General features: G+C 60.5%; 1 long non-coding RNA gene across 1 annotated transcript in view; it reads right to left on the bottom strand.

Moving 5' to 3' along the window:
• Positions 1-27,969, bottom strand: part of LOC122208571 — a 46,563-nt gene extending 18,594 nt beyond the window's left edge. Inside the window, exons 1-2 of the long non-coding RNA XR_006197287.1 lie at positions 27,898-27,969; positions 25,873-26,087 (exon numbers count right to left, since the gene is read on the bottom strand). This is a non-coding gene — a long non-coding RNA (uncharacterized LOC122208571). The remainder of the gene's footprint in view (positions 1-25,872; positions 26,088-27,897) is intronic.
• Positions 27,970-27,974: the final 5 nt, after the last annotated feature.

A 27,974-nucleotide genomic window follows, 5' to 3' on the forward strand; every position in this document is an offset into this window, starting at 1 on the left:
GGTTACGCTTCCTTCCTGCACGTTTGTGATGGCTCTGCCGTCAGCCCCCAGGAAGGGCCCTTTCTAATCAGGTGGTGATCCACGTGTCTATCTGCCCAGGGGCAGAAAGGCCAGCAAATGGGCACAGCTCTGATTTTTTTCTGTCCGCCTGACAAACGCAGACAAGGTTGGCTGAGACCCTGTCGGCAAATCTCTTAAGATCGTTCTCAGTGGCTGGACTGAGCACACGGACCCGACAGAAAACACTGGCAGACCGGCCCACAGCCCTGCCTGGTCCCCAGATCCCAGGCCTGCCAGGAAGAGTGACGCGGCCAGGCTGCAGGGCCGCTCACTCACTCTAAGGCTCATCTAAGTGTTGCTTCGAAGGTATCTGGTGAATGTGGGCAGCGTCCACGGCCAGGTGGCTTTAAATAAAGGAGATGAGCCACAACGGTCTGGGTGGGCCTCGTCCGATCAGGTGAAGGCCTGACAAAGCAAAACCGGTTTCCCAGAAAAGAAGAAATTCTGCCTCAAGACCACAGCAACAGCTCCTGCCTGAGTTTCCTGCTGTCTGTACAGATTTCAGGCCCGCAGCCCCCACAAGGGTGTAAGCCAATTCCTTGACGTCTCTTCGTGTATCTTACATATGCACACGCACACCACATATGTATCTCCTACGCATCGCTCTCCTACATGCGTCACATTTATATCAATGACTCTGTTTCTCAGGAGACCCCTGGCTGGGTGGGGCGGGAGGGGGCCCTCTCATCACTGTCGCAACAGTAGGATTACTACCGCTGCTGTTCTTGAATGCTGGACTCCGTGCATCCCCTCGTCAAAGCCGGCCAATAGCTTCCTGTGTTTCTGAAAGTGTCCAGGTAAGATTCGGCTGCAGCAAGGATGCACGCATCGACACTTTCTGTTTCGAGAAACGTGACTGCTCGGGGTCCTCACGTAAGGGGAACCATACAGCGTCTGTCCTTTTGCGACAGGCTCCCGTCACCGAACGTGACGTTTCAGGTTCGCCCGGGTTGTAGCGGGTGCCGCAGTTTCCCCCTTTGAAGGCTGAACAACAACCCGCCGTGTGTTTTCTCCACATTTTGTCTATCCGTCTATCCGTCACCTGGCTGCCTCCCACTTCTCGGATATTGTGAATAACACCGTTACGAGCACGGATGTGCAAAGATCTCTCCGGAACCTGCTCTCGGTTCCTTCGGAGATACACCCAGGAGTGGGGCGCACTGATTTTCTGGACCGGCATTTCCTCAGGAATCCTCACGAGGCTGGACCCACCTTCACACCTTGTCGGCCAGTCCCGTCGTTTTCAACAGGACGGCTCCAGGGCTTACGGTATCGCGTCTGTGTGTGTCCGGCCGCAGGGGCACAGGCTTGGCCACGCAGATGACACGTGGTGAATCGTGGCCCCTCCGAGGGACTCGGGACGCGGCACTCACCTGTCTTTTGCTAAGTGGTTGCAGGGAGAGCTGCAGGGGGCACAAAGGAACACCCCACACCCCACGAAGGCCGACTTCCCTTCCCACGACCTCTGAGCCTCTCAGGGACGGGCTGGGGAAGTATTTGGCTTTGGGGTCTGGCGGGAGGCCCTAAACGAGGGGGACACGGCCGAGGAACGGAGGTGGTCCCGACCGCCTGCGGACATAACCTCACCGAGCCCGCTGGGCCACACGACGACCCCGAGCAGAGCCCTGGGCCGGCCGCTCTGGAGGGGTGTGAGCGCGGGGTCGGCTCCTGTGGCCTCTCGACAAACAGTACCGAGGCGGGGAGCGGCCGGCCCGGAAGCGCAGGCCGGTGAGGCCCCACGCCCCCAGGGCTGAGAGCGGGGCAGCGTCTCCGGGGACAGAGCCGGACCCGCGTCGTGCTGGGGGTGTGAGACGGTGTGCCCAGGGACCCAGGAAAACGGAGACGCACGGGGCTTTGCTAGGCAACGACTCATCAGCTTTCCTCCAGCTGAAGAGTCAGGGAAAGCGGACCGTCCTCTCAGAACGCCAGTCCCCTCTTTGCAGAGACGGTTGCCGTCAACGGTATTCACCATTCGCCTCCCCCTCCCTCGTGTTCCACCTCCGATCCGGAATGCACTTCCGGACTCCCCTGCAGCCAGCGGTGACCACGTGACCGAGTGCGGGCCAACGGGATGTCAGCGGAAGTGACGCGTCTCATACCCTCGAGGGGAGGGGGGCGGGGGAGAAGCCAGAACACTGACGGATGGGTACAGACGGGCCCTGCGAAATCAGAACGCACGCTGACCACAAGGAGCCCCGCCGGGCGCCCAGGGGACCACCTCCTCTCTGCCGAGGAGCGTGAGGTCCCGTGGAAAAGCACGGGGCGCGTGGCCCGAGGTTCCCGTTGCCCTGTCTGCGCACACCGCCCCGCCCCGTGGAGGGCCGACCCCCCCTGGCCCACAGCCGGGGCGGCCTCCCTTCGCTCCCCGGCTTTCCCTTCTCAGCGCCCGGGGCTCGGGTGTGGGCAGGGAGTCCCTCCGCCAGGGGCTGCTCGGCCTGCCTGGGGGGCCTGCCTGGTGACGTGGGGAGCTGGGGTGGCTAGAATGTAGGGAACCCTCCCGTGTCCTCAAAGCCTCTGGACTGCAGGGAGGCCACAGACGCCGAGAGCCTGACTTGGAAGTTAGGGCTTTCTCTCTGCATTCCGACCATGGCATCCTAATCCCCTGTGGCGGACTGCTGCTTCTCAAGGAAACGCAGAAGGTCAGAACGGACACGCGTAAAGCTGCTGCGGCAAAGCCCTCGGCACAACGGCTGGGACAGACAGCCTCAGGGCCTCGCGCTCACGGGCCCTGAGAAGTCCACGCGAGAGGGTCCCGGGAGGGCACGGAGGCGGCTGGTCCTTGACCCCTCCGCTCCGCTCCCCTTCAGACACCGGTCTTCACGTCACAAGACGGCCGAGGATGCGGAGAACGGCAGTGACAGCTTGCCCTGCGCCACATACGTCCCTTATCCCGGCCCCGCCAATCCCCGTGCCTCCTCAGAGCCGGCCCCGTTTTACAGAGGAGAAAGCTGTCATAACGAATTAATTCTGTCCTTTCACACGGCAAGACCTACAGGCAGGGTGACTCCACGGTTTGTGACAACACCGTAAGGGACTCGCTCCTTTTGTTGTTCTGCTCAGCCAGGAGTCGGTCCTCAGGCTCACAAGATGGTTGCAGCAGACTAGCCATCACATCAGATACGAGCACACCGGTCAGGATGAGTGCATGCGTGTGCACGCACACACACACGTGCACACACACACACTCTTCCCAGAAGCCCTTCAAAAGGCTTCCGTCTAGGGTCTACCGGCCAAAATCAGGGCACATGTCCTTGCTCTGGCTGCAAGGGGATCTGGGAACTGAAATACCTTCTGACGGAGAAAGCTCCTCGCACGATGCCCGCTGCCCGGTGACAGGTCAGGAGAAAGTGACGTGATTTCAGAGTGTGTGCTTGGGGGCCGACAGACCCCGCCGTCCACACTGGCCGCCAGAGCTGTCATGAGGCGCACGGAAACCACGCTGTGGGGCGTGTCTTTCCACGGGCCTCAGCTCCTGGCCGCGGGCAGAGGGAAGGCGGCAGCTGCGTTCGGACCTACCTGATGACATGGCCTAATTTTTTTTTTTTTTTTTTAATTTTTTTTCAACGTTTTTTATTTATTTTTGGGACAGAGAGAGACAGAGCATGAACGGGGGAGGGGCAGAGAGAGAGGGAGACACAGAATCGGAAACAGGCTCCAGGCTCCGAGCCATCAGCCCAGAGCCTGATGCGGGGCTCGAACTCACGGACCGCGAGATCGCGACCTGGCTGAAGTCGGACGCTTAACCGACTGCGCCACCCAGGCGCCCCGACATGGCCTAATTTTTAAAACCCGTTTGCCAAAGCCCCACCAAAACACAGCTGTGACGGGATACGGTCTACCCCTAACCTTCCGTATACACACGTATCACTTTTAGAAGCCGATGCCTTCACGTCAAAAGAAGTCTGATACTTTACCCGCTTACCCGGCTGGGATGATCGCAAGGCACGTTTACCACGACACGGAACTGATTTTTACAACGTGTGTCTTTTTTTTTTTTTTTTTTCTACAACGTGTGTCTTTTTTTTTTTTTTTTTTTTTTTTACAACGTGTGTCTTTTTTTTTTTTTTTTTTTTTTTTACAACGTGTGTCTTTTTTTTTTTTTTTTTCTACAACGTGTGTCTTTTTTTTTTTTTTTTCTACAACGTGTGTCTTTTTTTTTTTTTTTTTTCTACAACGTGTGTCTTTTTTTTTTTTTTTTCTACAACGTGTGTCTTTTTTTTTTTTTTTTTTTTCTACAACGTGTGTCTTTTTTTTTTTTTTTTTCTACAACGTGTGTCTTTTTTTTTTTTTTTTTTTTTACAACGTGTGTCTTTTTTTTTTTTTTTTTTTTTTTTTTTTTTTTACAACGTGTGTCTTTTTTTTTTTTTTTTTCTACAACGTGTGTCTTAACGCGGGGTCCGTGAGATGCAGAGGGAGGAAAGAGCCAGTAAACCACAGGGTGACTCCTCTGGGACACGGGCCTTTCCGCTCCTCCTTCGGTCTCCACCGAGAAGGTACACGCTCTTTCTCTTCTGACGCTAAGGTACCGTCGTGGTCTCAGCGTCCCAGACACAAACCTTCCGGAATCTCTGCCCTTGGTGTCCCCCTCACCCCCCACGGGCCGAGGGAGCTGGTGAGGGGCCACGGGCCCTCGCACCCGTGGTTGTCCTGCCCCGTGTACCCAACCTCCCGCAAGAGCAGTGTCTTGAGGCGACAGGTGTTTGGTTCACAAACCTACGGTTTCGGCAGGGCTCGGCGGGGAGGGTCACCGGGCGCAGGTGGGCCCGCCCCGAGGTGGCACACCCATCTCGTCCCTTCTGCCGTCCCCTTCTGGCAGGACGGCAAGGCCAGGACAGGCACAGGGTGGGGGAGACCCCCGGGCTCGGAGCCCAGCTCCGTCGCGTCTCAGCTGCACGGCCTCAGGCGGCCTCCTGAACGGCTCTGAGCATCCGTTTCCCCAAACACAAAGTGGGGCCACCGTGCCGACCTCTGGGGGAAGCCGGGGCACGAGCGTGCCGGGCCCGCTGTGGGTTTCGTAGATGTCAGTGTCCTCGTCATCCCCACCGAGATTTTCACGGCGTCAGAGCCAGACTGCTCTGCAAGTGGGCAAGCTCCGATACGATCACGAACCTTTGTTGCGATTCCATTTCATGAGCCAGACGGGGCTCAACAGGGAGCAAACAGAGCTCTTGCCTTTCTCCTCTTAACCGCGCTAAGCCCTGTCGGACCCCGAGCCCTCTGCTCCTGGACGCGCTCTCTGTGTGTCTGCTGGTTCCCGGCCACTCTGGCCCCATACGAAGAGCCCCTTGGCCTTGGCTCGGTACGTCCTGCTTGTGGGGTGTCCCGCTTGGGTGGCCTCGCCTTGTGGGGCGACCTGACACGTCTGGCCTGGTTTCTGGAGCCCCTGTCCAAACCTCAAGACAAGACACGACAGCAGCATCCTGGGAGCACCACCCTGGGAGCACCACCCTGGCCCCCTGACAGCAGCAACAAGCCTTCAGTGCGTTCTTACACCTTCCCACCCTCCAGGCCGGACTGGGGGCTCAGAGTCGGGGCACCCGGCTTTCAACCCACCTCTTATTGTGGGACCTGCCTCTCCACGCCAAAGTTCCTCATTAAAAAATTTTGTTTTAATGTTTACTCTTGAGAGAGAGAGAGAGAGAGAGAGAGAGCACGCACACATGAGCAGGAGAGGGGCAGAGAGAGAATCCGAAGCAGGCTCCAGGTTCCGAGGCATCAGCACAGAGCCCGACGCGGGGCTCGAACCCACGAACCGCGAGATCACGACCCGAGCCGAAGTCGGACGCTTACCCGACTGAGCCACCCAGGTGCCCTCCAATTTCCTCATTTTTAAAGCAGGCCGATGGTCATATTCTCACCAAGGGTGCCAGTAAGAGCCACGTGAAAAGTGCCTGGCACAGGGTGGGTGCCACACAAATGTCAGTGGCTGTTGGGACCACTGTGCACCCGTTCTGTCCAGATTCCTGAGGGCAGGGCCCGATTTGCTCCTGTGCCTCTGTCAGCACCACAGGGTGAGGGATGTTCCTTTCCTGAGGATGCAGGACGCCAGAGCTGGGCTCTGTGTGGCTGCAGCAGGAGAGGAGACAGAACACTCTCTGCCCTCAGGACACGGCTGTCCCAGAGGGGGCGTCAGATGGAAACCACATCACACGACCGGATGGTGAACAGGGAGTGAAGACAATAAAACCCAATCGTGTGCCGGCGAAGGCTGGGGCGGCCCCTCCATGCAGGTGACGTTTGTGCTGAAATGCAGCCTGAGGACAGGTGTGGGCAGGGCCAGGGGTGACCCACGGGGGCTGTTCTGAGCCGCTCTCCACCCGCCACCCCTCCCCAGGCTTCTCACCTCCCTGGAGCCACGGGTCGGGTGGTGGGCACTGTGGGCGTTCAGGGACCCTGGCCCTGCGTGTGCCACTGTGGGAAAGTGACCCAGCCTCCCTGCACCTCGGTCCCCCACCTGCAGAGGGGAGGAGGGCCGAGGGGATGGCAAATACTGAGAGCACGACTCCCGGCGTGTGGCGATCCCAGGAGCACTAGTGTGTCCCTGGGGGCACGGGCGCCATTTACCCCACGCCGACAGGGGGGCCACGGGAGGTTCCTGCTGGCACGTCACCGGACTCGGGGGCAGACGGGGTGGCCAAGGGTGGACTCCTGTCCCTGAGGGCGGGAGCTGGGATAGGGCAGGGCAGCCAGGAGCTCTACACCCCAAGTGGGCGGCACTGTGAGGGTTTCTCGGAAAGGGTTCCTGCTCTGTTCCCTGGAAACCGGCCGCACGCCACAGACCTCACCCACCGCCCCCCCACATGCCGCATAGACCTTAACGCGCGCACACACACACACACACACACACACACACACACAGGACGCCGCCTGGAGCCCCGGCTGCTTTCCACGCCGGCGGGATGGTTTACCCACCAAAGTCACTGAACCCTTTCTGTTTGTTTCGTGAAAAAATGGTTCTGTTTGCTTTAGCCACATTGTTGTTGAACGGAATGAAATAATTAAAACAAGAGGAACCCTCCGTAGGCTTGGATTTATATCTTTATGAGCACGTAAAATGCACAGATAACGTGTCAGTCCTCTTTTCTCTACCAACGACTCCGTGAATCGCATTCGTGGCCCCACTGACTTACAAGGCCGCGTCTTTTATGTAACAAACGCGTCCTGTGGACAGATACATAAATCCGCATCGGCGCCCCGGGGCTGCCAGACCAGAGCACCACCACATGGCAGGCGTGAAACATCAGCTCTGCTGGCCGCAAGCCTGGAATCGGGGTGTGGGCAGGGTGGGCTCCTTCTGAGCGATTTGGGGGAGAATGGCTCCAGGCCTCTCCCGGGGCTGGCGTGGCCGGCCTCGGCGCCCCTCGCTTGCGCTGCCTCTCCGGGGCCTTCCCTGTGTGTGTGTCTTCCTCTCCACCTTTTCAAAAACTACTCTGCTGGCCCATCCTTGTCCATGCTGGATACGAGACACGGGATGACGGGCACGAACCTGTTCCGCCCCAGAATGCACGGTCAGCCTCGCCCTGGGCTGCCTCTGCCGGTCTAGCTCCCGGCCGGTAAGCAGGGGCTCGGGGGCTCCCGCACTCAGGCGGCACCGGGCCCCCTGCCACGCCCCTCTATCTGCCACCTATTTCTACGGACGGTGCAAGGGGAAGGGGAGAGCCCACCCTCCTGCCTTCATGTTTCTGAGGGCCTCAGGTCACGGTCAGCGGGGGAGGCGGGCATTCAGACCCTCACGTCACAGCCCCAGAGTCTGAGCGTGCTGTCACGGTGGGCAGCCACCTGTACCCGGTGCTCAGAATCCGTTCCCATCTGAGCAGAGAGGAGTGCCAAGGTCGCCCCCAGGTGCAGGCTCCCCAGGCCCCATGCGGATGAACACCCCAACGGCTATGGGCACACGTGAGAGTCGGTTCGTGGCCATGTCGGTGGTGACCTGCAGGATGTGTGTTTGTCCGTCAGGATGCAGGCCAGGGGAGGTGCTGACACGCCCGCCCAGTGCTCACACCCAGGGGCCCCGAGAGGGCAGACCCTGAGTGCAGAGACTGAGGCAAGGGTGAGGAGGGCCCTGACATGACTCTTGAGTCCTGGCGGATCCTGAGCCACAGTGCACTCTCCACGGCCACCAGAGTCCTCACTACTAGGCTCCAAAGACGGTCCCCCCGTGACGTGCCCTCCCATCCAGAGACGAGCCCTCCCCTTGAACCTGGGCTGACCCTCCCACTGCCCTGGACGATAGAAAGGTGACTTGGGAAGGCGGGAAGCCTCTACTTCCTTCCTCCTGTGTCATCAACAGCCGAAGCCACAGGACGAGGCCACCAGGGGGAGAGTGAGGTGCTGTCCTGCAGAGTCCCACCTGGGCTCCCAGCAGCGGCCACGCCAGCGGCCAGCCAGGAGAGCAAGCCAGCTCCCGTACCTGGCCCGCCGGTGCAGGTGGGCGTCCCGAGGAGAACTGCCCAGCTGAGCCGGGCCGTCCACAGAATCCCCAGAAAGAAGAAAATGGTTGCTGTTTTAAGCCACTAAAGTCTAGGGCGCTTCCTTACGTGTTAAGAGGCATGGAGACAACGTCCAACAGAAATGCACACGTATGTTCACCCAAAGACTGTACTGGAACATTCCTAAAGGCAGTAGCACCACCGATGGGCGTCTCCAAAGCACAAGGAAGGTCGAGTCCCTCAGGAGCAGGACCGAAGGGTTTGGGTCGCAAGACGGAGCCCGCGATGGAACGTTACACGGCGGTGGGGACGGACGCCCCGAGGCTCCCTGTAGCCGCCTGCGTGAGTCACCTACACACGGCACGGAGCAGAAGTCAGCCGGTCGCACTGCGTACGATTCCATTTACACAACGCTCACCGAGTGAGGTGGACGGTCACCCCCGGTGTGGCGTAGTTGGTTCAGGTGACTACAAGGAAAACACACCCCAGCCCGGGAGCTCAAACACAGACACGGATTTCTCGGGCCCCGGAGAAACCCAAGGCCGGCAGAGTCAGCCTCTGGTGAGGACCCGCTTCCTGGTTCACTCGGGCCGCCAGCCGGCCGAGGCGGCTCTCCAGGGCCTCTCCCAAGGGCCGATCCCACCGCGAGGCTCCACACACACGCCCTCGGCACCCCTACGGGCCCACCTCTGATCGCACCGGGGGTTAGGATTCCACACGGGAATTCTGGGGGAGACAGTCACGGCAGGGGCGCAGCTGGAAGGGGGCGCGTGGGGCTTCCGGGGGGCTGGGGAGGACGGGCCCTCACCTGCTGGCCTTTGGGAAGACTCATCGAGCTCACGGGCGGGCTTCTCTGCACGTGTTCTGTTTCAAGGAAGAGGGTAGTCGTGAGCGGACGTCAGACTTTCCGGTTATCCGCTGCTACGTAATAAATAAATCACGCCTAAAGAAGGGGCTGTGCTCTTTCCCGCGGCTTCTGCGGGTCAGGAACTGACGAGGGGCTGGACCGGACGGCTCTGGCTGGGGGTCTCTCGTGTGGTCCCACACGTGGGGGCTGGGCTGGGGTCATCCGAAGGCCTCGCCACACACACTCTGGCCTCTTTCCAACATCGCGTCTCGTAGCTGCTTTTACCTCCGTCAGCGCACGTCGCTGGAAGTGAGCTTTCCTGCCGATTCGCCCTTCTTTGCTGCTGATCGTCTGCCTCTCCCGGCCAGGATGGGCGCGCCTCGCCACGGTGCAGGCAACGCGTGGTGCCCGGCGAATGTCTGTGGAGTGACTGTGGGTAGGCAGGGAGCGGCACGAGCGTGTGTCCCTTCAAGCAGTGCTGGGGACGGGCGCGGACGAGCCGCAGGGAGGCGGTGAAGCGTGCGCTCGCTCCCACCACGGGCACAGCCCTCTGCGTGCGCCCTGGGTTGCGGGGTGTCACGCACGATGGGCTCCCGGCACCCGCTCCCCTCTTCTCATGTGGCCCCGGGTCTGGAAAGTAAAAGAACTACATTTCCCAGACTTGCGGTGGCCAAAGCGCAGGGAGGAATGAGATCCAGCCAGTGAGGTGAGCTGGCCAAGACCCGGAGGCAGAAGGCAGGCAGCCTGGAGCCTGGAGCCTGGAGCCTGGAGCCTGGAGCCGGTCCCAGCTCCCGGCCGCCCGGGCAGGTGCGCAGTCACGGAGACTCAGGGTTTCAGCAGCAGCTGGCTGGCGTCCAGTCCCCGCCGTGGGGAGCCCGGAGGCAGGCGGCTGGTGACTTCCTGATCGTGGCGTGCAGACACAGCCGTGACCCCGAATTCAGCAGGTCTGGGGCTACCTCCCGCCTCCTGTTTCAGGAAAACATGGCGGAGAGCGCTGTTCTGCGCTGTCCGAGAGTCCGTTCTGGAAGGCTCGGCTAGAGCACACTCCTCCAATCTGCCTGATGGTTGTGGACGCCCCTTACCTCCTGTGTGAAGTCCCACTCCGTGTAACAAGGGCGTCCTCACGTCACTTGCCGTGGCCAGAACGTTCTGAATGCTGAGAATTCCTTTCTAGTCTCGTGTGAGTGTGTGTGTGCGTGTGTTTAACGCGTCCTTACGGCCAGTGAACGCAGCACGGCTCCCGGCCCCAGCTCCCACCCTGCCGAGCTGGTCCCTACGAGGTCCAGAAATGCTATTTTAATTTCCTAAAATGTTTCTACCATGGGAAGTGCACACGGTAAGGAACACACGACAACCTCCGCCTGCCCACTGCCCGGCCCCGACAACGTCTCAGCTCATGCCCGGTCTCGTCCCGTCCCTGCCCCTTGCCCAGAGCCGTGGCTCACTGAGTCTCTCGCAGAGGCCAACGCAGAACTGAGTTTGCGGGCGGCACGAGTGTCGCTCGCATTAAGCCTTCGGCGTCCCCACCTCGTCTTCGGGCCTGGGTCACCTCGTCACAAATCTTGTTTGGAAAAGCGCCCTTAACGAGAACAGATGCTCCAAATGTCTCACGGACACGGACACACAGATAAAAACATCTCCCCCCCACCCAACACACACACACTTTTTTTTTTTTTAGACCATCAGGAGTGACTCCAGGGTGACCTGAAGCCAACTGGTTTTTAGAAAACTATGAACCTGATATGGAAATTGGGCAATTCATTTTAACTCCTACCCACACGGGGCCCCAAACTCCTGCTCTGTCACCTGCAGAATTCCCCGCCCCGCGTCTGTGTTCGGGTCCGTGGTGGTGACGAGTGTGCAAGCAGGGCCTCTGAGGACCGAGACTCTGGGGTCGGATGCCGAGTCGGCCCCCCACTTGACCCCTCAGACGTGTGTGCCTGTGAAGCCACGACTTCCCTGGGCCTCCGCGACCTCGTGAGCAGAACGGGGATCACACTCTGGGGATTCACGGGTAAGAGAACACGCGCGCGGGGCCGGACACACGGGAAGGGCCCCCAACACCGCCGTCCTGCCTCCCAAGCTAGGGGCGGGGCTCCCCGACACCCGGCTCGCTGCAGGCCGGCCGTAGGCACTGGTGCAAAGCTGACACCACAGACCCACACGTGATCCCGGAAGGGACACGTTGTGTTAGTTGCCTGAGCCTTCTGGGTCTTCTGCCGTTTCCACCAGCGCGTGAGCGAGCCTCGCACAAGAAAGTCATTCAATGTCATTTTCAAAGGAGAAGAAAGCATGGAAGGAAACACACACACACACACACACACACACACACACACACACACTTCTTAACAGAGAGAACTTGGTCTGTGCAGGAGCCATGATTCTGAGGCCCCGGAGGACACAGCTGGAGCTTTGTGCTTGGGACTCCTCGCCGGAGCAGCCGGCCGGCTGGACAGTAAACACGCTTCTGATGAAATAACTGTTTTGGGCAGGGATTCTCTCGCCGTGAGTAACGGGCGGTGTGCTTCCAAGAGTGTGTCAGGCTGAGCGCCTTCGTCACGTGGGACGGGAGACCCTCCCAGCAATGGAACAACCCGAACAGTAGCGAGGAGGCCAGCGCTGGCGGGGGGTGGGGGTGGGGGTCCCCCTCTCGGACTCAACCCGCGGTTCGTCCAAGCCGGTGCCTCGGGCCCACCTGAGGCCAACGCGTGGCCTCAGCCAGCGGCACGTGGATGCCTGGCCTGGTGGCACCATTTCTCCTTTCCACCCGGAGTTGTTCCCGGTGAAACGCTGTGCAGCCAGAGACACTCGCACCCCTGACGCACGCTGCTTTTAGAATAAACCACCCGCATGTTTCTATTGATCAGCCAACTAAAGTCACCTCTCGCAACACCACGGACTAGGGACTCCATGTGACCACATCTGTCGAACGTCTCTCTGCGCCCCCAGCCCAGCCCGGAGCCACCAGGAAAGCCTGGATCCCAGAGCCACCGCGGGATCGAATGCCCGTAAAGCACCTGGCGTGCGTGTCGTGAAGAGGGTGGGGTGGGTGATGCCCCAGAGAGAGGCAGGCCAGTCACGTCAAGCAGGGTCACGGCATCCGGTGTCACAGGCGCCTGGTCTCTGGCATGCCCAGGCAGAACCCCCATTTCCTGGGGGAGACGGCGCAGGGCCAGGGGCAGGAGACGGGGGGGGGGGGGGGGGGGGCAGGACACGGCCTGCCAGCACCAGCTCAGCGTCACCGAACTGTCCAAAGCTTCTCGCCACGCCTGCAAACACCTCCGGAGGTAGCCGTGATGCCCAGAGGCCAAGAGAGGCTGTGGCACCCCTCCCCTTCCCAAGGCCTAAGACCAGAGGGACCCCAGGACTCCCTGCGGTCTCTGGACAGTGCAGAAGAAGGGGGGTTAGCACCCCAGAGCAGTGGGGAGGTCGCCCTAAGAAGACAGGGACAGGGGTCTGGTTGTGTGTGTGTGTGTGTGTGTGTGTGTGTGTGTCTGTGTGTGTCTGTGTGTGGCAGGGGGATCTACTCCAGCCCCAACACAGCCCGTACCTATCTGGCAGGAGCTCCCAGAACCGCTGGCTGGGATGTTCGGGGAAGGATGGAGGCTGGTATTCTTACAGCCCAGGAAGGTGGGCCTGGGGGGAGGGGGGCAGGAGTATCTGCAGCCTCTTTCCTCTAACACACACCGGCCCTGCCTGGAGGGGCCCGTTAGCCCTGTCATTAGTTTTCCCCCACCTCGGGGGCCACGGGCAGGCATCTAGACCGGGGGGCTTTTGTCATTTGTCCAAATATTTGTAGCGTGTGGGCCATGCGGTCACTGTCCAGAAGGCTGAATTTGGGGTGGTTCTGGACCAAACAATCTCCCTCCCCCCAGCACTGCCGAGCTGAGCGTCCCCGGTGGGTCTGGGAGCTCCTGGGGACATCCGGAGGCTGGGGAGGAGAGGCAGGGAGTGAGACAGGCGCGGGCTCCTCCTCTTACGCGCTGCTTCACGCTGGGGACCCTGCCGCTGCTCCTCTACCGGCTACCCGCAGCCACCCCCCACCCCAGGCAGGCAGCGCTCTAAGAGGAGGGCCCTGGGGCCGAGCAAGCTGGTGGCACCGCTGGGGACGGCCTGAGCCCCACCGTCTCGGTCTGTCTCCAGTCTCCTCCTCAAAGGGCTTTCCTTCACCATCCAGACCAGCAGCTCAGAGGCCTCTATCATCGTGACGTTGCCTCTGGCTGCCACGTACTGAACTCTTCCCCAGATCAGGAGCTGGGCTGCAGCCTTCATGTTAATACCGGATTTAATGTTCCCGAGTCTCCTGGAAGGGGGTCCGACTTCTCCTCTGTGTTACAGATGAGGCTACTGCGGTGCACAGAGGTTAGGTAACCCACCCAAGGCTGCACAGCAGAAGCAGAGCCACTCTGGAAGCCGAACGTGCCGCACCCGCCATGCTCCAGAACACTCCCCGGCCTGGCTGCACGCTACCCGCCCCCCCCCCACGAGGCTGCCATTGGCTTTCAGGGGGCAGACCAACGGGCTGGGGGCTCAGAACTGGAAGCCTAGACCGGACACGGTGGCTACTGAGCGCCCCTCGTTGCCGAAAAGCAACATTCCTCCCCAGTGGTGCCCTTCTGGGCCTCGGGAAGTAGCGCGGAGGCCACACGGGTGCCAGGCCGGGAGCGGGGGTGCAGGCGAAGCCGGAAAGGGCCTGGAAACCCGGCTCGTCCTGCCTGGGGTCGCCGGGAAGCCTGAGCCTGTACTTAGTTCTCCCTGCTAAATAACAGCTCTGGTTTCTGCTAAAAGGATTCATTCCCAGAGCACAATAATTTTCATCTCCTCCTTGCTACAACCCGTAGTTTATGGCTAAATATACGCCATAATGAGCCGCTGGCCTGATAGTGTCGTTAAGGAGATATTTGACCTCAGGTTTAATTGCAGGATGGAATAAACGGCTAGGCCCGCCAGCTCGCAGGCAAGTTCAGGGCTCCGCATGCATCTGGCATCTGCTAGCCCGGAGGACAGCCCTGGAGAAAGTGATGCGGGCGGAGAAAGCGGCTCCTGAGCCCCCCGCCCCTCCCTCCGGGGCCCTGGGCCGGACAGCGGTGGGTGCCTCGGGGCTGCCTCTGGGCCGTCTGCTTGCTTGAATGAACCAGGGCGACCGTGGACCCCTGAGAACAACAGTCCACACGAGACTAGCACCCCCTCTTTTCACCTGATCCCCTGCTTTCCAAAGCCCCTCGAGACAAAAGCTGCCCCCACCCCCGCGGGCAGAACGCAAGGCCAGCTGGCTGGGCGCTGGGCTTGAGATGCTCCTCACCACCAAGCTCCACAGACTAAACACGGGTTTGAAGTGTCCCCAACACAACCCTCCCGCATCTGTCGGGCTGGCTCGGGCTGGCGAGGCACGAGGGGAGCTGGGAATGAGGACGCTGGCACCTGCAGAGAGCGCGTGAGAGCTCGCTGGTGCTGGGGAGGAGCAGGGCCACGGGGAGGAGGGACTCTGCAGCGCCTGTGAGCCCAGCACCTTCTTGGAGAAAAGCGTGGCCTGGCGGGAGCTTGTGACCCCGCCCTCAGCCTGGAGGACAGGGGTGGACTGGGGCTGCAGAAGCTGAGGGTGCTGTGCCCCCTCGCGCCGGTCTCTCCTCTCGGAGTTTTCCCTCCGCTGCACAGTGTCAAGGCTACAAAACCCGTCCAGGGAACGTCATCCGAGCGCAGGGGTTTGACGAACGGCAAGTCTTTGCAAGAATGGGCCAGGTCTGTTCAGAACGGGGGTACCACTAACTGCAACTGAGGCTAGGTTTGTTGGGTCTGCTGGTTCTTACCTGGGAGGGAGTGACAGCTACGGGCTGCTACCCCCAGATGCACCCACACACCTAGTTGGCACCTGCCACCCGATCCTTTGATCCCTAGTTAAGAACACCCCCCCCCCCAGCTTGAACGACTCCCATTTCCTTTGTCCTTCCGGACCTACACACAGATACAACCTCCCAGCCCCTTTCTGGGGGTCGGCATGGAACCCCGAGGTGGCAGATGAGAGAGGGGGGCACAGTGTCCTTCAACACCCGTCCTCCACACATGGCACACGACCTAAAACGGGGAAGTAGGATGAATCACCCCAAGAGGAACTCTCCTGGCGGAGGGACAACTAGCTCACGGGCAGACGTCACTTCTCAGGTAGTTACCCCTAGTTTTCCTCTTCCCTTACAGACTGGCGTTTCTTGGGTTCCCTGGACTCCTTACTGCTTGGGGGCCAGGCGGATCACCACGTCAAGTCGGGGCGGGGTGGGGGGTGGGGGAGCCCGGGCTCCAAAGCGTTACTGAGTAAAGCATCCGCTTTGCGGTGATGGGGAGACAGACAGACGACAGACGGGGAACCCGGTGCTGGTGGGCCCAGCTCACCAGCAAGGAAGCGCAGGCTGGTGTGTTCCCCGGACCTCCACCCAAAACTGAATCCAGGAACTGCAGTGACGGGAAGGGTGGGGAGCAGCGTCCTCACAAGCACCGGGTGCTGAGAAGCCGAGAAGCGTGGGGAAAACCAAAATCTCCCCTGTCCGCGTCCTCTCGGGAAGTACGAAACAAGGCCTGAAACTGTCCACTGTTTCACTTTGCCGGTGGAGTTTCCACAAGGAAGCACGGGGGCACAGTGCCCCCTCAGCCCCGCTGGCCTCCCCTCCAGGTTAGGTGCCCTGGGGACTGCAGCTGGCCAGCTGGCTGGCGCTCTCTCCTGCTCGGTCTTCTCCCAGTTCTCACTGAGCTAACCGGAGGCACCGAGGCCTTTCCCAACCTTCCCAACCTGCGTGGGAGCAGCTGGCCCTGACAGGCAAAGTGTCCCGGGACGGGGGGACCTGCGGCTCACGGACAGCACGACAGCTTCTCCCCAGAAGGAAGTCCCGGGCCAGGAAGCAAACGGAAAAAGTTGGGGCGAGTTATGTTACTTTTCAAATAAAGAGGAGGCAAGGGAAAGCCGGGCGCTGCTGGGAGAAGGGGGCTGAATTTATCCCCCCCCCCCAGTGTCCCACAGGGGTCAGGTGGGTGCTTTTCTTAAAAAGGCACCACAGGACTTAAATTAGGGTTCTCCTCACCCAAAAACCTGATTGTGCTACTGCAGATTGGAGGAGCGAATGATTGCAAACGGAGAGTTCCCGATGGGGAGGGGGGAGGATGGGGGGGGGGCTCTGCGGGGGGCGGAAGGGGCCCGAGCTTGCCCTTTGATTGGGCCTGGGACTGGGGCACCGCAAGAGCCCGCGGCCCGCAGCGCGATCGGCGGGCTGTTTGTAATCCCATCCTGTTTTCATTAACATAAACACCACTTGAACAAAAATATACACGGCCACCTACTTCGCCAGGAGAGGCAGCCCCAGCGCCCACCGACCCACACTTGCTGCCCCCCCCAGCGGCGCGCCCCGGGCACCTGGGTCTACGCAGTCCACGCTGTGTGGGGCTGGCCCAGGCCGCCTTTGGATGGCTTTGAAGCCTCAGGCCCCCCACAGTTCAGCCTGTCACCCCCGCCGGGCCGGCCGGAGCCCCGCAGAGGTGCTGAGCTGTCGATTCAGCCTCGGGGCAAATTGGTTCCTCTTTACCTGCCGCCCCGCCCGCGAGCCGCCCTAAGTGCAGCCGGAGGTGGTCGCACGCGGCCCAGGCAGTGAGTTGAACTGAGCTGGAACCCGCGCGGTGGTGGCTCAGCTAGATGCCAGGCGGGGTGCAGGAAGGAGCTGGGGGGCCGGGGAACACGCTGCCTGGGACCTCCGTCCTGGGCTTGGAGGCCTCCTGCAGGGGTAGGCTTTGGCAGAGAAAGAGCGACAGTAGGGGTGGGGTCTCTGCCGTCCACAGAAGTGGCAGCTGTCTTGGTGCCCCAGCCTCCCGGGCTGCGTCCACACAGTCCCGGCCTGGGTTCCAGGCACCCCCCCCCCCAACCTCGCACACGCACGTGTGCACGTACGTGTTCCTTGGGCCTCTGCGGGATCTCCTCCCAAAGCACAGCTTCCCAGAGTCTGGGGCGGTGGGGGGGGGGGGGGGGGTCCTAGGTCTGCACTTTGCCCTCTTCTCCCGCCCCCCCCCCCACCATTTCCACTCTGCTCCCAGACAGCAATCAGCCTGGCTCCCCATGATCAGCTCCAGGCCGGTCTAGTCGGGCAGAGGCAGGTGGAGCCCAGAGCCAGTTTGCCGGGTAATTCCAGCTGCAAACAAGGTGGCCAGAACGGTCCACGTAGCAGACCTTCTGATGTCCTTTTCCTCCTTACTTATGAACAGTCTTCGGTACCCGCTATTTTCCACCACCCTATAAACGCGTCCCGGGCAATCCTCAGTTTAAGTGCACTTCCCGGTTTTGCAGGAGGAAAACCCCCCCACCCGGGACACCCCAGCTGCGCGGACCTTGGTTCCAGTCTAGGCGTCCCCCTCTAGCGGCGACCTAGGTTGCGTCCAGAGTCCAGCGCTGAGACCCTTCCCCTCCGCCCCTCTCCCTTCTTACACCCCAGCGGCCGCAGGATCCGGGACTGGCCAGTCCCACCGCGGCCAAAGCGGGGCGCCAGGCTCTGAGATGTGCACGCGTAATTGGTTTCCAGAAGGCGCCCCTCCACGAGTGCGAATGAATCCTCGGCGTGCCCCTGTGCCCCAGGCCCCCAGTCTCTCCCCTCAGAGGTGCGCGCGCGCGGGGGAGAAGGCTGAATCCGCCCCCGCCGGGCCAAGCGAGTGAGAAAGCCAGGCTCACTGCTCCCCAGACCCCTCCCGACCGTAGCGTTTCCAATTTGCAACTCCAGCGTCCCCAACCCAGCGCCCAGGCGCGCACCCCCTCCCCCGGGATGGTCGGAGTAAAATAAACACCGCGATCACGCAAGCAGAACCCGTCATCAGCCCAAACCAAGGTTAAAATAATTGCTTCGTTGCAGAAGGAGAGCGGCAGGAAGCAGCCCGGTCTGCCCAGGACCCTCCCGCCGCCGGGGCCCCGGTGGACGCGGAGCCGCCTCTCCGGCTGCCAGCCAGGACGCGGAGTGGGGACGCACCCAGAGCCCCGCGGGGGCCCAGGGCCGCGCGAGAGACACGCGCTCCCTGCTCGCTGTGCCACGGGTGCAGCGCCTCGGCCGAACGCCAGCCCCCGGGGAGTTCTTTTCTGGGAGGCGACGTGAAGAATGCTGGAGTCAGACTCGCCAAAGCGGAGTGAGTCTGGGCTGCTTCAAAGGAGAGAGACAGAGCGAGAGGGAGGGGGAATGAGGTTAGGGGCAGGTAGGTGTCGGTGAAGGGCTTCAGAAAATGCTCCTTCGCAAAAACCCGGAGAAAAACGTGGGCACGGTGGGCGGTGGGGGTGTCAGGACACTTATTACTGGTCTCTTTTAAAAAGAGCGATTTTGATTCCTAATTGAGTTAGCTTTCATGGAAGCTGTGCCTGCCCCCCCCCCCACGTGGACCTAACTCGTTCGCAAACTTTCACAGCAACAAGGGCGGTGGGAGAAGTGAGATAAAAGCGTCGACTTTGACCTTGGGAATATAACAAAACGTTTAAAATATTTTCAGATTTACGCTTTTAAAAACAGCAGAGCTTAAGACCTCTTCCCATGTCAGGAACAGAATCTTTGCAGGTAATTGCGAATTAGTAAAACACACACACACACACACACACACACACACACACACACACACACACACACACAGGGAAAGATTAATCGGTGCCTGGGTAGAGAAAGGAGGTGCATAATGGAAGCCCAGACCCCCACGGAACACCCTGAGCGCCAGCACTGTTCAAAGATTTGGAGTATTTCAGGCATTGAGAAAATCTGTTTCAGAATAAAAGGACTCGAAGCTTTGACTGGCTACTTTGTGGTTTTTTTCTTTTCCTCCGTTGGATTTTTAAACCCTGTAGGGTAACAGCTGCCCCTTGGGAACAAGCTCAGGGCGCTGAGAGGCCAGAAGCAGTAACAGTCAAGAGGAACAGTCAAGCGTATTTCGGGTGAAGGAGCTCTGCAGGCGGGCGCGGGAGGCAGGAGAAGCCGACGCTGGAGGAGGGCAGCGCTCTGGAATCTCCCCTGGGAAAGATCTGGTGCCTGGGCCGGTCGGGACCCCACTCAGAGGAATCCCCTGGAGGTCCGCTCCTGGGGGGAGGGACCCCTTGGCGTCCCAAGAGCTGAGCCGGGGCCGCTCCCTTGCCAGCCTCGCCCCAAGTCCTCTGCCCGGACTTCGTGCCTGCACACCCTGGAGGAAGCGGTCTAGGGGCTAAACGGGCCCCTACGGCCAGCAAGACGGCCGCCCTGGCAGGGCGCTCAGACCGGGCGCCCTCGGTGCCGGGAAGCGGGGGTGGGGGGGCCGCTGCAGGAGGCAAGGGGGTTTGCCCCCTCCTGCACTCCCAGGTTTGCCTGGGGGTGGGGGCGGTTACAGGGCAGGGATCCCAAGGCGGGAGGCTGTTATTTTGCTGTTTGGGGTGGTGGAAAGTGGGGGTGGTGACGGTCTCCCCTCTTCTTCCAGATTGGCCCATGGAGCCCAAAGTTGGGACCCCACACGTGCCCTCAGGGGAGGGAGGGAGGGGTCCTTTAATCAATGCCACATTTACGGAGCCCTCACTGTTTGCCTGTGCTGTGCCTTGCTTTCCTGTCTGTGAGATGGGCTCCACGGCCGCATCTCCTCAGCACAGCGCTGGTAAACAGTAGGTGCTCAGCGGTTTCTCTGCTCTTCCCACTGAGTCTCCCCTGGGGGGAGATACCTTATTCTCACCATCATGCAAATGTAGAAGGGGGCCGGAGAAGTTAAGAAACCCCCCTGAGGTCACACCGCGGGCTGGCTCGGCAGGGAGGCGGGGCTGCTACCCAGATCTCCAGCCACCGGGTGGCCGCACCCTGAGGGCAGGGAGCCCCTGAGGGGCCTGCTGACTGCAGAGGGTGCTGGCGGTGTGGGGAGGGACCCCCCTGAGGCCTCATCACCGCTGTGGATCAGAAAACCGGCCCCCAGCCGTCAAAGGGCCAGAGGCAGCTCCCCTCCAACCCGACGCTCTTCTCCCCAAGTGGGTGCCAGGATCCCGTGCACACTGCCCGGCGGGGCCCGTTTCAGTGATGGCAAAACGGAGCCGGCAGGAGGAGGAACCCGTCCAGCCACGTGGGCTCACTCCCTACTTTGTGTCCACTCCACCAAATCTCTGGTTCTGTCCAGCCACGTCCCTAGGCTGGGGCCCCACAGCCTTTGGGGACCTCCACGATAAGGGGACAAGGAATCTCGACCCCCTACTTCCCAAACACCAGGGAGGAGGGAGCAGGGGTGCTCCCACTAATAACGACCATGGATCTAGTCTTCTCAACTGCTGTCCCTGGTCCTGCTCTGCAGGTGAGGAAGCCCTAAGCACAGAGACGAAGGCCACCAGCACCCTCATCACACAGCAGCGGACCCAAGTCTCAATCAGGCACGACTCGTACTCCCAACAGCTCTCTCTGCCTTGGTTCTCATTCAGGGGGCCCCTCACCTCACCCCCAGACCCCGCAAGGGCCCTTCCAGGCTTTCTCATCTGGTCCTCAGCCAGCTCTGTGGATGGGCACTGACCTCATCCCCTTTCAACACGAAGACAGACACTGAGGCACCCAGAGATTAAATCATTTGCGGAGGTTGTCTGTTCTGTTCACCTGCGGCCGACTCCAAACGGCCCCAGGGACCCCAAAAGGGCCCCCCAAACGACCCTCCCCACTGTCCTGGGAAAGCCCCATTCCAGGGCTAAAGGGAATGAGGTCTGTGACCCGCTCCCAGGAAAACCGGACGACGCAGAGAAACTTCCATGCCCAGTGGCCACTGACCGAGTGCAGGAGAGAAGGAGAAGGGTGCCCCAGCCTCTCGCCCTCCCTCCCTCCCCATCTCTGTCCCTCTTACACAACACTCCTCACTGCCTTCTGCGGCTCCCTGCCTGACCACCACCCCCCCCCCCAAGGCCCAGGGCCACTGTGTTCTAGATGCCCCCCTCCCTAAGCAGAATCTGTCCGTCCACCTGAGTTCTGTTTCTCTCTCTCAACCTTGGCTTTGCTCTCAGTCTGTTCCTGTCTCTCTCCGCGTGTGAACCGATTCTCCCGCAATCGGAATGTCTCTTGAAGTCTTGCTCTGTGTCTCTGACTCCAGGTGTCTCTGGGTTCTGACGACCACATGTCCTCGGGCCCTTCTCTGAGGAGGGGAGGGTGTCCATGTGTCCCGGGCAACTGCACCTCCCTGCTCTACGTGCCGAGGCCAGGCTGCCCGGCACCCCACGCGGCTCTGACTGCCCCGGGGACCCTTCGTGCAGGCAGCAGGCCCAGGAGAGCCCTGTGCCTTCCACGCGCGCCCACGCACAGACCTCTCCAGGGTCCCCGTGCCAGCAGAGTTACAACCCGGCTGGGACAAAAGGACCCGGCCAGACCGCGGGGGGGATGCATTCGTGGAAGGAGGGCGTCACCTCCGTTTTCTCAGCAAGCCTGGGCTGCGGGCCGAGCCCTCAGGCTGGTGAAGCCCCTTCCCCCGTCCCTCCCTTCCAGGCGGTGCCGCTGCTGGGCCCATTTTGTCGTCTCCCTAAAAATAACGCTTGTCTCCACCACTGCCGACGCCCCGAGTGGGGACGCACAGAGCACCAGCAGCTGTGGTGGAAGCTGACAGGCAGGCACGTTCTGAGGGCTCTCTGGCGGCTTTCTGGGAGCAGACGGGGCTGCTTTGGATTAAGGAGCACATCTGAGCACTGTCTCCCTTCGTCTCCCCACCTGGCCTGGCCCCCAGCGCCTCGACCTCATTCTTCTGACGCCCCCTTCCCCACTGGCTGTGCTGCGTGGTGTCTTAGCACTCCCTAAATCCCGAGAAAATACAAAATACCTGGCCCTTGAAATTTAATTTATATTCTCCTCTGGGGTGTCTGTCTGTCTGTCTGTCTGTCTGGTTTTGGAAACTCGCACAGAATTCATTTGCGTCCTCCCACCGCACTGCCCCTCCCGTCTCAGGAGGACCGAGCTCTGCCGGGAGCCAAAGCCCCTTCCTCTCTGCTGCACCGTCTGGCTTCGGTCTGCCCCCTTCCGTGTGGGTCCTCTGTTGGAAAACTAAGCCTGGGAGGCACCCCGTCCCCCTCCCGCGGGTGCACACACACACACACACACACACACACACACGCACGCACGCCCGTACGCGTGGGAAGGAGCGTCTTCGCCCCGTCTTGCTGAGCACGGCTGCCCGGCAGCCAGGGAGGCCTCTGTGGGGAGACCAGAGCTGCCGGCAGGCCAGGCATCCTGAACAGAAGCCCCAGGACGCTCCGCGACCCGGGAGCGGTCTCTGCTTCGGGGCGCAGCCTGCACTGCTGATGCCAGAGAACCCCCAACAATCTCGCAGGGAACAGAGCCGCCAATTCCTGGGCGTCAGTGTTGTCAAATACCTCACTGAGGGACGTCATGGAAAACGCGCGCTCTGGGCTCAAGTGCCCACACTGGGGCAAGCTCAAGGCCGTGGCCCCAAGCCTCAGACTGTTTTCTTCTTCTTCTCTTGACCAAAACGTGAGCGTCGGGGGGGGGGGGGGGCTCTGTGTGTCCCCACTCAGGGGGAAAACTACCCGCCAGGAGAGTTGGGTGTGCCGACCCTCCCCACGGCTGCTCCCCCTGCACGGCCCTGGTGGTCCCCGTGGGTGGGGCTCCCAGGCCCCAGCTGAGGGGAGGCCAGAGGGCACTGCCACTCTCTCCTCCTCACCTTGGGGTCACCTAGAACGACGCGTCTCGGAGGCGGGGCCCGGAATCAGGCTGGCTGCTCACCTGAGAGCAACACAGGGCGCTGGCGGGTTTGGAGTTTGGACGCGCAGAGATGGGAACAGGTAGGGGAGAGCACCCCAGAATGAGGTGAGCACTGCGATCAGATCAGCTTTCCCGGTGGCCCCAGCACGCCCGGGGAACCGGGGCTCCCGTGATTCAGGGCCCCCCTTCCAGGGCTCCTTCCACACGGCCCTGAGCCCACAGCCTCTCCGTGACCAACACAGAGGCACCTTGTCCCCACACCTCCGTCCGCCCACCCTTGCCAGGATGACGGCACAGAAAAGTCACTCTGTGGTCAGAAGAATAACGCAGGAGGGTCACTTCGCTGCCCTGGGACCTGAGCCGAAAAGAGACTCCCCTTCCAGAGTTACGGCTTTGCTTTGCGAGCTAGCGACTGGCCCGGGCACACAGGCCTTGTGGTCACTGCAGCTTCGTTCTGTGCGTGAGCTCTCGCTCGGACCCCGCCACGTCCTTCCGTTCACGCTGCCTGGGTCTCCCGGGCACGTGCCACACCAACCCCTCTCCCACGATGGTCTGGACACGTTTTACGTGTTCGCGTCCACGACCCATGAGACCATACACACACCCCGCAGCAGTTTGTGAAATTCTGTATCACAGGGTCCAGAGAGCCTACAAAATTCCATTAGATTGTGTGCACGCCCCGGACTGGTGTGTGTGTGTGTGTGTGTGTGTGTGTGTGTGTGTGTAACGTGCTGTGTCATACACATCTTGTAATCGTCTGTGTGCGGAACGGCTCACGGCGTAGTCAAATACTCTATGCGCGTAACGAGCGCCGCTGACTGAAGCTTACGGCCCTCGTTATGTGGGGAGCGACTGTACCACACTCACATCCTGTGACGTTGAGACGGGAAACAAGTCACACGTGCAGCCCTCACCCTGTTCTGTGCACACAGACCTTGTGCCATACACCTGCCTGGCACCACAGTGCCCACAGGACACGTCTCCGTGGGCCTCCTCTTACCCTACTCCCTCTCGATGTCTCGCGGGTTTTTTTTTCCCTTTTTCAGTCAACTCTGTGCCCAACGTGGGGCTCCAACTCACGACCCCGAGATCAAGAGCCACGTACTCCACCGGCTGAGGCAGCCAGATGCCCCTACTTCCTGTGGGGTTTTTTTTGCCTCCTGGACAATATCCTGCATATTGGCCTGCTACGTGTGCACATCCAGCATCTGCGGAGAAATAGCCCACGTATTTTGGGCACAAATCATCCTATAAGGCAGGGAAGGCGGGGGGTGCCTCTCTCCTGGCCCTCACATTTCTCCCCACAGTCCCCAACCCCAGGGCCACATTTTCACCCACATACCCCACCACTGCCCCCTCGGGCCTCCCTACTGACTCTCCCAGGCCAGGCAGCTTTCCTGACTGCCCAGCGCCCACCTCAGGCCTGGGGTCCAGCCTGCCCTACCTTGTGTCGCCTTTGGACATCATCCGGAAGGGGTTCGAGGGAGCAGGGATGAGGGAGGCTGGGGGGGGGCCCACGCTAATGCAGAGCAGGGGTAGTGGGGGACAGGGCGGCTGCCCTCTCAGTGGGTGGTCGGCTGCCGCCTTCGCCCCTGCCCCCTCCCGCTCAGCAGGCCCGGCACAATCCGAGCTGGATCTGGTTCCCTGCTCGGGTTACGGCGCACTCTCACCCCCCGGGCGGCTTCACTTAGCAATTAGCCAGTAAAAATACCTTGGGCTTGGGGAGTGGGAGACAGCACAGGCGTGTCTGTTTTTACACTCCCCCCCCCAATTTAGGATTCCTGGGGCCAAAGCTGGGGTGCAGATTTGATTTGGGATGGAGGGGGTGTCTTTCTGGATCTTTAAGCTAACTAAGAGCAAAATGCTGCACTCACCCCTGTCTGTATTTCCTCCCCCTGTCCCATGGGCCCTGGGGGTTCTGTTTCTGTCTCTACGACAGCCTATGTCTATGACTGCCCAATGCACACCACAGCCCTGAGAAATAGCGGCCATTATTTGTACCCCTTTTTAGATGAAAAACCTACACCTCACGATGATTACATCTAATAATACTGTTTCACATTTGAAAACGATATGCAACATACTTGAACGTTGCTAAGAAAGTATATCTTAAATGCTCTCACCACACAAAAGAAATGGTAACTATGTGACAGAACAGACGCAGCAGCCCCCCCCCCATCATTTTCCAACACATAAATGTATCAAATCAACACATTGTACACTTTAACTTTACACAATGTTATGTGTCAGTTACAGCTCAATAAAGCCGTTAAAAACCAACTGATCAACCAACAACCACCTCCCCCCAAAAGAAACTAAGGCATAAATAGTTCAGGCAACATCCCTACATGGTGAATGCTGGATTGGAATGTGGCCCACGATCATCCCCGGTGCACAGGCAGAGAGAGGGTCTCTCTGCCTTTCCCGCTGCAGACCCTTGCCCTGTGGCCTGGGGCTTAATTCCTGGTTCTGCGGTCAGACCTGGATTTGCAGCTGGGCTCTGCAGGATGACCCAGGACTCAGAATAACCTGGCGGGATGGGGGGGGGGGGGGGAACCTCTCTAAAGGGAGGGATAACGTGGAGCTGGTAGCGGCTTCTGTGAAGGTTAAACAGGTACCTTTGAGGCATTTAAGCTGGGTCCTGGGTTCATGGGTGGGAGGTCGTGGGTTCACGGATAGGCTCCAGGTGTTTGGTGGGACCTTGAACATCATTCTATGAATGTCACTGGTATGTGCCTTTTGGAGCGGGGGAGGGTGGACAGGATACAGTTTTCAGTAGTTTGTCAAAGGGATTCACAGCCCTTAGAAAGGTTAAGAACATCCAAGGGGGTGTTTATAAGGTTGGGATCAGCACCTGGAGAGAGCCAGCGGTTGAGAAGTCCTGATGTTATCACTGTGTCGGTGACAGCTGCTACTCTCTTGTCATCACCAGATTCCCAACTGGTCCCTGGGCCTGTGCGCCTGGGAAGCAGGGGCCGTGGGGCCACAGAAGCATTTCTAAATTCATTGTCTCCACTCTCGGCCTGCACTGAGGCGGCTGCAGGAGGCTCAAATGCAGTGATGGTCTGTCTTGGAGGGTAGAGAGAAAAGATGGAGAGGCGTTCTCCTGGCAGCGCTGGCTGATCCAGGCCAGGGCCTTACTGGGCCTCGGTTTCCCCACCCCAAGGCGCAAGGTCAAGCGAGGCTTCTCGGGCCAACGTAAGAGTTGAGAGGCTAGTCTCCGGGGCATACAGAAAAACCTTCCTTGCTATGGATGTGGTTTTCCCTACAACTGGAGGGTCCCCTCCAAATTACAGAGCTGGGGGCTCATTTCATCTGCCCTCTTTCTCACACCCCCACCTTTGCCTCCCTCCTGGGTGGAGATTAGGGAGAGCCTCCATCTGCAACATTCCTGAGGATCCCGCCACAGGCCCCCTCTCCCTGGGCAAGGTAACCGCTGTGCTTTCCCTGCAGAGTCCAGTTTGCTGTCAGAGTCTGAGGGGTAAGTGGAGGCCAGGTGGGGCCCCAACTCCACACTTCCTCCCCGGGAAGGCATAAGCTCCCCTACCCCAAAACACCCCCAGAGCCCCCGGAGGAGCCAGTGAAAGATCTTGATTTGCAGGAGGGGGGAAATGATTGGCGGGGTCGGCCAAAGATGGCATCTGCAGCCCCCTCCCAACTGGAGAGCACCCGGGAGGGAAGGGGCTAGTGGAAAAAGTGTCCCCCCGACTTCAAGTTCTATAGACCCCCCTCTTTGAAGGCGCCCCATCAGCAAAACAGAGGCGTTACTATCGCTTTCTGGGAGCCGCTGGGTTCGCGCTGGCTGCACCCCTAGCTGGCTGGGGAGTGTGACAGCCTCCCCCACCGGCCTCTCTGCTGAAAGCCAGATGTTCTCCCAGCAGCTGGCGGTAGCGACCCCTTCTTGGGAACTTCCCTCCCCGCACCGCTAGGGCCTCCTAGCCTGCGGCTGCTGTTTGGTCCAAAAAAAAAAAAAAAAAAAAAAGAAAAAGAAAGAAAAAGAAAAAAAAAAGAAAAAGAGAAAAAAAAAGAAAAGGAAAGAAAAGAAGAAAAGAAATTTGATGGAGAGAGGGCCAGAGAGAACTAAGAACGCGTGTGCACGCTAATGGAGGAGCTGCGCGAGCCACTGCGGGTGGACACGCGGCTGGCTGTGCGTGGGCAAATGCGCAGCGTAGGGGTGTGTGCACTCAACGGAAAGCGTGATCTCTGCGGTGGGCAGGCCTGTGCGTTGGTGCGAGGGTTGGGGCGCCCGAGCTGTGCGAGGGGTGTTGGATGCCCAGATGTACCGGAGGCTGTGCGGGATGCTCAGGGTACCCGTGGCCTGTGGATGTCGGCTGGGCTGAATTCAGCGGGGGTGGGTCTGCCTGTGCGCGCCCACCTGCGCGGAGGTACAACCACACACAACTCGGTCCCGTCCCCCACACCCTTCCCCTAGGCCGGGGAGCCGGGCGGAGACGCAGCACGGAGAAGGGGACTCTCTCCTCTCCCGCGAGCGCCACTCGGCCTGGGAAGGCGGCGACCGCGGGGCACGCTACGCCTGCGAGCCCCCAGCTCCTCGCACGGAGGTGCCAGGCGCCCCGAAGGCGACGAGGAGGCGTCTACGGCCGAGGCTGAAGGCGTCTGAGCGAGGAGGGGGGGGTACAGCGGGGGACAAGGAACCAAGAGGAACCCGAGAGGACGGCGGGCTTTGAAAAGCGCCGCGGGGCGGGCGCACTCCGAGCCCGGCATCTGTCTTTGGCCCCAGCTCCCGCCGAGGCGAGGCATCCAGGCTCCTGGCGACGACCCGCGAAAAAACACCCCTCACCTCCCTCCTCTCGGCCCAGGGCCCCGGCCGGAGAGGCTGGGCTCGGCGCCCCGCAGTCAGCGCGCGAACAGCACTCACCTGGGTCCCCGCTTGCCGTGTGCTGCGCCCAGCTCCTGCGCGGTCCCAGGCTCGGCGCCACTGTTCCCCACACCCCC

The sequence above is a fragment of the Panthera leo genome, chromosome E2 (genome assembly GCF_018350215.1).
Source record: "Panthera leo isolate Ple1 chromosome E2, P.leo_Ple1_pat1.1, whole genome shotgun sequence".
Taxonomy (NCBI): domain Eukaryota; kingdom Metazoa; phylum Chordata; class Mammalia; order Carnivora; family Felidae; genus Panthera; species Panthera leo.